The sequence below is a fragment of the Schistocerca gregaria genome, chromosome 8 (assembly GCF_023897955.1).
Source record: "Schistocerca gregaria isolate iqSchGreg1 chromosome 8, iqSchGreg1.2, whole genome shotgun sequence".
In the NCBI taxonomy this organism is placed as follows: domain Eukaryota; kingdom Metazoa; phylum Arthropoda; class Insecta; order Orthoptera; family Acrididae; genus Schistocerca; species Schistocerca gregaria.
The window spans coordinates 327,944,393-327,954,383 of record NC_064927.1 but is presented as its reverse complement, the minus strand read 5'-3'; positions in this window follow the sequence as shown (position 1 = coordinate 327,954,383).

Below are 9,991 nucleotides of genomic sequence, written 5' to 3'. Positions count from 1 at the left end.
TGACATAACGAGTGGTTGGTCCACTTTCAAGGCCTATCCCAGATGTGAGGCGTGGTGGATCCGCCTCTGAACGTGGCTCTGGATATAATGCACGACAGATTCACACTCTAACGTTAACTCGGATGGGGTATATTGTGGATCTGTATCATCCCAACATCGCTCCGGACATTGTACATGGCGGATCCACCATCAAACCCTGCCCCAGACATGGCGTATTGTGGATTGCAACACAACATCGCTCCTGACATAACTCACAGTGGATCTGCACTTGAACACTAACTGGGTTCCTCAGCAGGTCCTTGGAGCCATCTATGGCACACGCACATACACTTACAGAAAAGAGATCAAACGCACCATAAATGTACAATATGTGGGTGGAGACGACTTAATTTAATTGATACACTGCTGTACTTTCCGTCTGACCAGTAGAATAGTGCATTTGCGCTAAGTGTTGGCAGCTGTACTACATTTACAAGCAATTTTAAAGCGCAGAACGAGAAGATAAACGTGATATAAAACTGATAAAATTACGAAAAATGACGGAAAATACGTATAAATTGAAGGAAAATACACTGAAATGAGTGGAAATTACCGAAGTACTTGCGTTTCTTCTGGTTAGCGCAGAACAATTCTTGTACACGGGGGCCTGTATGCAACAGCAAGAGGAATCCGAGAAAACTTTGAAAAATAAATACCAGGAATCTGGGAGACAATCACTTTTTAACTGTAGTGGCAGCGCTCTACTCCATGTCTATTGAGCTAACAGTGATAGACGCAGGACCCGAACAGACATCTGCGAGTGGCTTGGCAGCTGACAACCACGTCTTCACTTCGTAGGGCCACTGGGGCACCGTGACGCCTGGCAGCATGAGCGGTGGCGTCCTGTGTGGTCCGGTGCGCAGGGGACGGCGGACATTGCGATCGAACTATTTTTAAATGTGTGATTACGTATGAGGCGTGTTTCTTTCTGGTGTACCTTGTGTGTTTAGAATAAAAAGAAGAGCGATCAATTTGACTACTTCTTACAAGACCTAAATCTTTCCAAACAGCAGAGAATAATGAGGAAGAGAATTCCAGGCCCCACAAACTAAATCTTGTATAAATAAACAATATACCCTAGAATTTCCCTTCATCATACCCTTCCTTCCCACTGCAGTGCCGCCAGTTTCCAGATAGAGGAGGGGAGGATGACAGGGGGTGACGAAGAGGTGGAGGGACCGATTTCATGAAAACTTCCTGACACAAAAAAATAAACTACATTCCATATATTGCCTTGAATCCCCAAAATTCTTTAAATAAAAAATATACCACACATTTTCTAAATTGTGTAAACAATATTCCATACACTTCAATCGAATTCCCTCCAAATAATCTATCAACTGAGTCTTTTCCCACCAGTTTCCAGGAGGGGAGGGTTTACTAGAGGGAGATGAGGGGTTAATTGATTGATCAATTTAATTAAGTAGTCAATTAAATTGATAAGAGTGATTTGGGGTTTTCCAGTAACTCAGATCTGAAATTGTACCTGCAGTAGTGACGGGGAGGGGGTGGGTTAATGGTTTCATGAGGTGTTCGGAAGAGGCAAGGGAACAATAGGTTAAGGACCTGTCAGTCAAAAGGAAGGATTCTTATAGCAGAACAATAGGTTAAGGACCTGGCAATCGAAGCAGAACGATAGGTTAATGATCTTTCAATCAAAAGGAAGGATCTTTTAAGCAGAACAATTAGTTAAGAATATGTCAATCAAACGCGAACAATAGGTTGATGACCTGTCAATCAAACCTTAGGTTTGCCGGTGAGTGTATACCTACCCCTGCCGGCTGGGGTGGCCGTGCGGTTCTAGGCACTACAGTCTGGAACCTAGTGACCGCTACGGTCGCAAGTTCGAATCCTGCCTCGGGCATGGATGTGTGTGATGTCCTTAGGTTAGTTAGGTTTAATTAATTCCAAGTTCTAGGCGACTAATAACTTCAGAAGTTAAGTCGCATAGTGCTCAGAGCCATTTGAACCATATACCTACCACTGATGTATTCAACCTGCATTAATAAAATCCACCAGCTCTGTCATTGTCCCCCTAGTTACATCCACAAATAATTGAGGACATAGGTTGCAAGTACTAATCTGAACTGAAGAGGTTGGCACAGGAGAGGCAGGCCACATCAAACAAGTCATAAGACTGATTGAGGACCCAAAAATAAATAAATACCAAAATAAAATAAAATGAAGGCTCATCAGCAACCTATTCGTGATCTTCGTGATCATCTAAGTTAATGTCTTCGCTGTTGCTACTACTGTTGCTGCCTCTCCTTCTTCTTCTATTTTTCCCCAGCGAGTCGATTAGAGTGCAAATTCATCTCTGCTAGTCCACAAGGACCAAAGTTTCTATAGCAGTAATTGAGAAGGAAGACGTGTTCATAGATATGACAAAAAATGTTTGAATGAACTACATAAGAACTTTCTTGAATTACCGAATTCCTATTGCTTTTTTTTCTCCCAAATTGTTAGATCAGATTTCGAGGAGCTCAATAGGTATTTACATCTGTGAGGCTGAAGCTTGTTCTAATTGATTCTCCGCTTTATATAACCTCTGTCTCCCTTCTAAAAATTGTGGAGTTGATTCTCATGGAGATTTCTTTGTTGAATCAGACCTTACATACTGCACAAACTCCGCAGATTTTGTGCCAGATTGAGGATTGTGTAACAATGAATGAGAAACAATAATGTAGATACAAGAAACATATATAAGAAAGTGATATAGGCATAACCAAAGAAAGTTTCATAAAGAGAAAAAAAGTGTACATTTTTTGTAGGCAGTTGTTGCATGTGTCGAATTCCCTACTCTCTTTCTCTGTCACTCAGCTCCCTGTTGATTGCGATGTTCACGGTTTTCTGACAAAACATAAATGACTCAAGCGAGTTCGAAGGTCTCCTCTTATACACTCGGCCCCCAGCTGAGTCAGCAGAGATTTATTTTGTTGTCTGCTGAATCAGAGATTGCGCTTTCACATTTCCAAGAGAAACCGAGTGTGTCTTTTCCTGACAGAATGAAAGGTGACGGCTATTTTCCGACAAGTTCAGATTTGTTAATCACAGCGTCAAAAATGGTTCAAATGGCTCTGAGCACTAAGGCACTTAACATCTGAGGTCATCAGCCCCCTAGAACGTAGAACTACTTAAACCTAACTAAACTAAGAATATCACACCCATTCATGCCCCTGGAAGGATTCGGACCTGCAACCGTAGCGGTCGCGCGGTTCCAGACTGAAGCGCCTACAACCACTCGGCCACAGCGGCAGGCACCACAGCTTCACTCAGAAGCTTTTTACACTCAGCTTCTCCTCACTGCAAGCTTCCCGCCTCTGTAGATATAGAGGAGGCATACTACAAAAAATTAAAAAATCTTGTAACCTCCCCACAGAAAAATAAAATAATATAAGTAATATTCATATTTGGTGTAACCTCTCAACAGTAAAAGTTCCGAAACCTCCCAACAGTAAAAAATATAACCATAACATTGACATTTAGCGTAACCTACCAACAGACAAATTCCGTAACTTATCAATAATAAAATGTGACTAATCTCTCAATAATAAAAAATGTGACTCACTTATAACCTTTCAATAATTGACTGTCAATTTAATCTGGTAAATTTTCGACCTCAGCAGTGCAGCGTCATGGCCCTGAAAGATCATACTGAACAAATTGAAAATTCTTACCTCAGTCTAGTCGCCGGATAACGCATATATATCTGCTCCTATATGAAACTAAACTTTTCTGGCACAGCCCAGTGCAATGCTGGCCTACAGATTTGTCATGTATAAAAGGAACAACTGATTTTTCTTTTCAGTAATTGGGATGACCAAGGATTGGAGAAATGAGTAAATTCTTTAAATTGAAATGAATGATTGTCAAAAGTTACTTTTTATGAGAAAGATTATTATTAAGAGGTTTTTTTGAAACATTTACATGGGACTTGATATAACAATACTACATATGCGCGAGGCTACTTTTACCTTATGCTGCAACGATGAGCCTCCGCCATCGCTCCACCACGACCGGCCCAGCCAACACGATACACCAGACTGCTCGCTAGCAACTACATACTGCTACTGCTACACAGTTCCTACTGCATACAACTCTGCTCTTTGGTCTGAGATTCTCTTACAGTTAGCATATCGCAGGCAGCACGTGAGCAATACATCGAAATTACATGAGCTCGAGTGCGCTAGCAACAAATTCTTTAACCATGGACCTCTTACAATCTTGGTGAACCAGTTTTAAAACTTGAATACTTATTTGACTATACAAATCACACTGAAATCCGACACCCACAAATAACTCGAGAGCATGACAAAGATTCATCTAGATGATGTAACATGTGTACTATCACGTCATGAGTATCTTAGAATTTCCTATCTCTTGTTGCTACCCTCTCACGTTAAAAAAATTTCACTCTTACGAGCGATGGTGATGTGAAGCTTCCGCAGTCGCCGTGGACTTGCAAAAGAAATAAAGTTTTGCATCTGTCTTGCACTTTTCAAGAGAATGGCTGTCGTAGTATACGACACGAAGACGACGTAGTGCTTCCACACATTATGCGAGACGTCTAGAATGTAGCGTAATGGGACCGTCGCATAGAATAACTTCAGTCAATAATAGCAGCTCCATTCAGTATACGTTACTGTCTATCGCTTTCAAACGATTCGTGTTACACTGTGGGGAAAAAAAAAAGAAGAATGCGGTCGCTCACGATCCGGTTTACGAGAAATTTCTCCATTATCTACTGAAGATAAAAGTCATTTCTGCTTCGTAATCTGAACCACCAACATCGTGGGAAGGTTGGTATGATTCAATACACTGATTGCCAAACCAAATTTCCAAAGAAGCGTCATTTTAATGAAAATCTAGTCGCTATTGATTGCAGTAAGTAGACTCAAAGTACACTTTAAAACCCCAGTCACAGTTGTAATGACGATTTTGGATGTTCGCAAGAAGCTTCTTTATCATTTCCTCTCGGTCCACATGCACCAGATCTCCCCAAGTCAGAGAAATTTGAAGAGGTACCGGGAATCGAACCCGGGTCTGTCCGCACTAAACGCACACTCATCATTTGGATTCTGAAGTGACTGATTTCATTGCGTTTGTAAAAACATGATGGTGATGAATAACATCCGTCTCCATCTTCAGTGCTTATTTTGGCGAGAGTACAACCTTACAATATGAATGAAAGACAAAATGTTTACTTTAATAAATGAGCGAGATTGTAATAGACTATATTACAGTTTTTTTGCAGCTGTGTAATAGCAGGAAATGACATTGATATTCTCAATATACTTTAGATCCGACATCACGTAAAGAACCAGGTCCTATTGGATTTCTTGAAGAGTGATTATTTTACTTTCATCCAAGCTTGTGAACCTAATGTTTAATTAATAGTAATCCTGGAAAATATGGCACTTTATCTTTCTTTATTTTTTTTGGGTGGGGAGAGGGGAGTTAAGGCACGTTCGCTTTCCAGTATTTGTGGTATTTGCATCTATTATAGTATCCTAGAGAGCAAAGGAGTTCCAAGAAACTACACCACAGTTGGAATAAAAGGTTGACTGAGAGACATGGAGGTTGGATTCAGCCCACTCTCCCCTAACCCTCCCTGACAGTTCATAAAAAGTGAAACGGAGGTTTTGAATGAAGTGTGAGCAAATTTATTTTTAGAAAGAGTTTACCATCATTCTAGTGTCACCACGTTAAGAGAGAGAGAGAGTTTGTAGCCCATATATACGCATGGGATAGTACAGGAATTCGCTAATATTGATATGAAACACGCGTTCACCATTCACTGTCTAGAGAAGTCTGCAATGGACCGACATCCACTTACGGAGTTAAAAGAAAAAAACACTCCAGTCAGTGGTCTCTCTTGCAAGCACTGAAAGTATCATTACAAACCATGGAGGCTCGGGTATTTTTATTTTTTTTATCAAGAGTAAGAATGATTAATGTAGCTCGTAACTTGAGGTGAATAACACCTTTCTTGTGCAACACAGGTATATGTAAATAATGCCTATGATGGATACAGATGAAAAAAAAGTCCACATTAGATGAAATTTGAAATACAAGAACCAATGGAATCTATGTAAGTAATACTGCATTTCAACAGCCTCGTACATGGAAAAAACCACACGTAGAGCGTAAGAAATTAGCATAAAAAGTGTGCAGGGGTAAAAAAAAGTACAGTGTAGAACGGAAAAAGAATCATAGTGCATACACATTTAAATGAGAATAGTTTCCTATTATTTCAGGAGGGTTTATTGTTTTAAATGTTGCTCAGCTTGGTTTCCGTTATTAACTTGTTACATACTAAGCATTGTTGTGGCTTATATTTCTGCTGGTACCAAACTGCATCGTTATTCAACGAAGCCTGTTTCACTAGTGTGAGAGATGCCGTTTTGAGAGATGCCGTTTTGAGAGATGCCGTTTTGAGATGCCGTTTAAATTTCGACATGGAGCCAGGCGATAAAAATGCTATAGCATTTCGTCAGAGTAGAGCAAAAAGTTCTAGACTTCATAATGTGAGTAAATGATGACAATCGATGAATCATGTTCCTTGCGAAGATTAGAATGCAAAAATCAGGCTTCCACGCAAATTTTAAAACATGATTTTTCTGTGTTGCACGGTCAGTTTGGTTTCCGTTATTCATTTGTTACATAGTGCGCATTGTTGTGGGTTATATTTCTGCTGGTAGCAAACTGCATCGTTATTCAACAACGCCTGTTTCACTAGTGTGAGATGCCGTTTTGAGAGATGCCGTTTTGAGAGATGCCGTTTAAATTTCGACATGGAACCATGCGATAAAAATACTATAGCATTTCGTCAGAGTAGAGCAAAAAGTTCTAGACTTCATAATGCGAGTAAATGATGACAATTGATGATTCATGTTCCTTGCGAAGATTACGAATGCAAAAATCAGGCTTCCACACAAATTTGAAAACATGATTTTTCTGTCTTGCACCTTATAATTGGTTGTTTTCTGTCTTAAAAGATGCTTTTCAAGCTTCATTACGAAATACTAATGAACTGCGGTGTTAACAATGGCGTTTGTTCCGGAAAAACAACTGAAAGATTGTCGGTGATCACTTAAATAATTAACACAGTGTGTGCTGGTTTGATACCAGATCTACAAGAAGCTTCATGCTGTACGGCTGTAGGCCTATGTTTGGGGAGGGACGATGCAGCATGGAGTAGCGTAGTAGCACGACACAGGTGCGCAACAAGGCGGACCATTCTGGCTTGTTGGAGTTAGTTCCGTTAGATGGACTACGAAGCTAACCGGTTCCTGATCCGGAACTACGAGAGTAACTGAACTGTATTGCACTGTAGTGGAAGTGGAAATGTAACTGGCCTGTTGGAGGATGGGCCTGCCAGCAGACGGAGCAACATTAACATCCACGTGATGTGCAGACGTTGTTTGTTCTTCGGTAGAAGGGCCGGCAGTTCCCTGGTGGGCGTGTTGCTCGGAAACGTAGCTAGTGTCACCTGGTGGAGTCTGGGACAAATGGCATGTTTACGTACTGACAGTGTACAGCACAGTGTCGTGGCACGAGATGGCTGTTTTATACACACTGATCAGCCAGAAACTATGAGCACTGGCCTACTATCGATAGAAACCCATCCAGCCGATAGAAGCGTCACCAGGCGGGAATGGCTGGTAGTGAGACACACGCACGATGAAAGGGGTATCAGAGAGCGTGCGGTCCGTGTGAGGACTGGGGAAGTTGTGTTATCTACACTGAAGAGCCGAAGAAACTGGTACACCTGCCTAACATTGTGTAGGGTCCCCACAAGGACGCAAAAGTGGCGCAGCACGACGTGGCACAGACTCTACTCATGTCTGAAAGAGTGCTGGTGGAAATCGACGCCATGAATTCTGCAGAGCAGTCCACTAATCCTTCAAAATACGAGGAGTTTGGAGACCTGAATAGTGCGTTGAAGGCATCACAGATATGCTTCACAATGTTAATGTCTGGGCAGTTTTGTGGCCAGTGGAAGCGTTTAAACTCAGAAGAGTGTTCTTGGAGCCACTCGGTAGCAATTACGAACGTGTGCGGTGTCGCACTGCCTTTCCTCGAACTGTCGAAGTCTGTCGGCATGCACACTGGACATGAATGGCTTCAGGTGATCAGGCAGGATGCTGACGTACGTGTCACCTGTCAGAGGCGTACCAGGAGTCCCGTATCACTCCAGCTGTACGCGATCCACAGGATTACAGAGCCTCCACCGGCTTGAAGAGTCCCCTGCTAACATGCAGGATCCATGAATCCATGCGGTTGTCTCCATAGCCGTACACGTCCATCCCATCGATACAATGTGAAACGAAACTGGTCCGACCAGGCAACATGTTTCCAGTCATCAACATTCCAATGTCGGTCTTGATGGGCCCAGGAGAGGCGTAAATCTTTGTGTCGTGCAGTCGTCAAGGGAACGCGAGTGGGCATTCGGTGCCGAAAGCCCATACCGTTGATGTTTCGTTGAATGGTTTGCACCCTGACACTTGTTGACGGTCCAACACTGAAATCTGCAGCAGTCTGTGGAAGGGTTGCCCCTCTGTCACATTGAACGTTTCTTTTCCGTTGTTGGTCCCGTTCTTGCAAGATCTTTTTCCGGCCGCATCCATTGCATATGGGAAAGATAACCTAAGAATGTTTTCGTAGGACTAGATACGTTAATGGTTTGTGTACTAGATGCAGTGATATGTTTCATAGATGGAGTGATAGGAGGTTTGAAAGTCCTGAGAAATGTAGGCATAAACTGTGGCTCTAATATGTAATATCGATTGCTTGCGTGTTGGAAGTTACCAAAGAAGCAAGAAGTGCTAAAAGGATTGCCAAGAGGAAATTTGAAGATGAAGAAATGCTGCCGGATGAAGACTATGCTTCAGGAATGTTCTGAGGCACAGCTGAATCGGACTCATATCTTCATTTGCAATTTCCCGCAAGTTGTATTTTTCAGAATTCATTTACAAATATCTCCTAAAGATTAAAAATCATTGCTCTATTTTTTTCTGTGACTTCCAATAGTCCATACTTACGCAGTAGATCCAAGCTTTAATGCACGATCAACTAAATTATAAAAAAAAATAACATTTTTACTAGGATAAATTATAAAAATTAAAATTTAAGATGTGATATTTTAATCCTTGTAATATACATGATAGACGGTATTAAATAGGTCTGGTAACTTAGCCATCATGTCATGTATATTTGGTAACAATTGGGACTCCTTCAAATGAATAACATCAGATTAAATGGTACGTCAATTTGAGGAAGCATTTTGGAAAAAAAATTGCATCAGTTTCCTTGTGATTTTTAAATAACCTTAAGCAGGTTCAAAAATATTCAAAATACTTTTGATTTGTTTAGAAAGTGTGCTGTATTACCTGATAAAAACAAAAAAAATCTTTAAAACATATATATTTTAAACAGTGCGTGAAAGAAAGAGGTGTTGATTTTTACATGATATTGAGCCGAAAAACACTTCCGCTCGTCAACAGACTCCCCAGCCGTGAATATTATGAAGGATATCTGGGATGCTTTACAACCTGCTGTTCAGAAGATATTTACACCCCATCGTATTCGTAAGGATTTATGGACAGTCCTGCAGGGTTCATGGTGTCAATTCCGTCCAGTAGTGCTTCAGACATTAGTCGAGTCCATGCCACGTTGTGCAGCAGCACTTCTGCCTTGCGGGGCCCTAATAACATAATGCAGGTCTACCCGTTCGTTCGGTTCTTCACTGTAGAACAACACTGTGGGTATCTGACAAATGTCCTAGAAACAATTCGCGAGGTGCTTAGAGAAACACAAAATGAAATACGAAATCTATAGAAGAAATAAATAAAATCGCAGGAAGAAAAGAGTAAATCATTTAGGGAAGAAATTGAAAAGACCTTCAACCAATAATTAGTAGTTTTGGAATTACTTTACGTGACCTTGAACC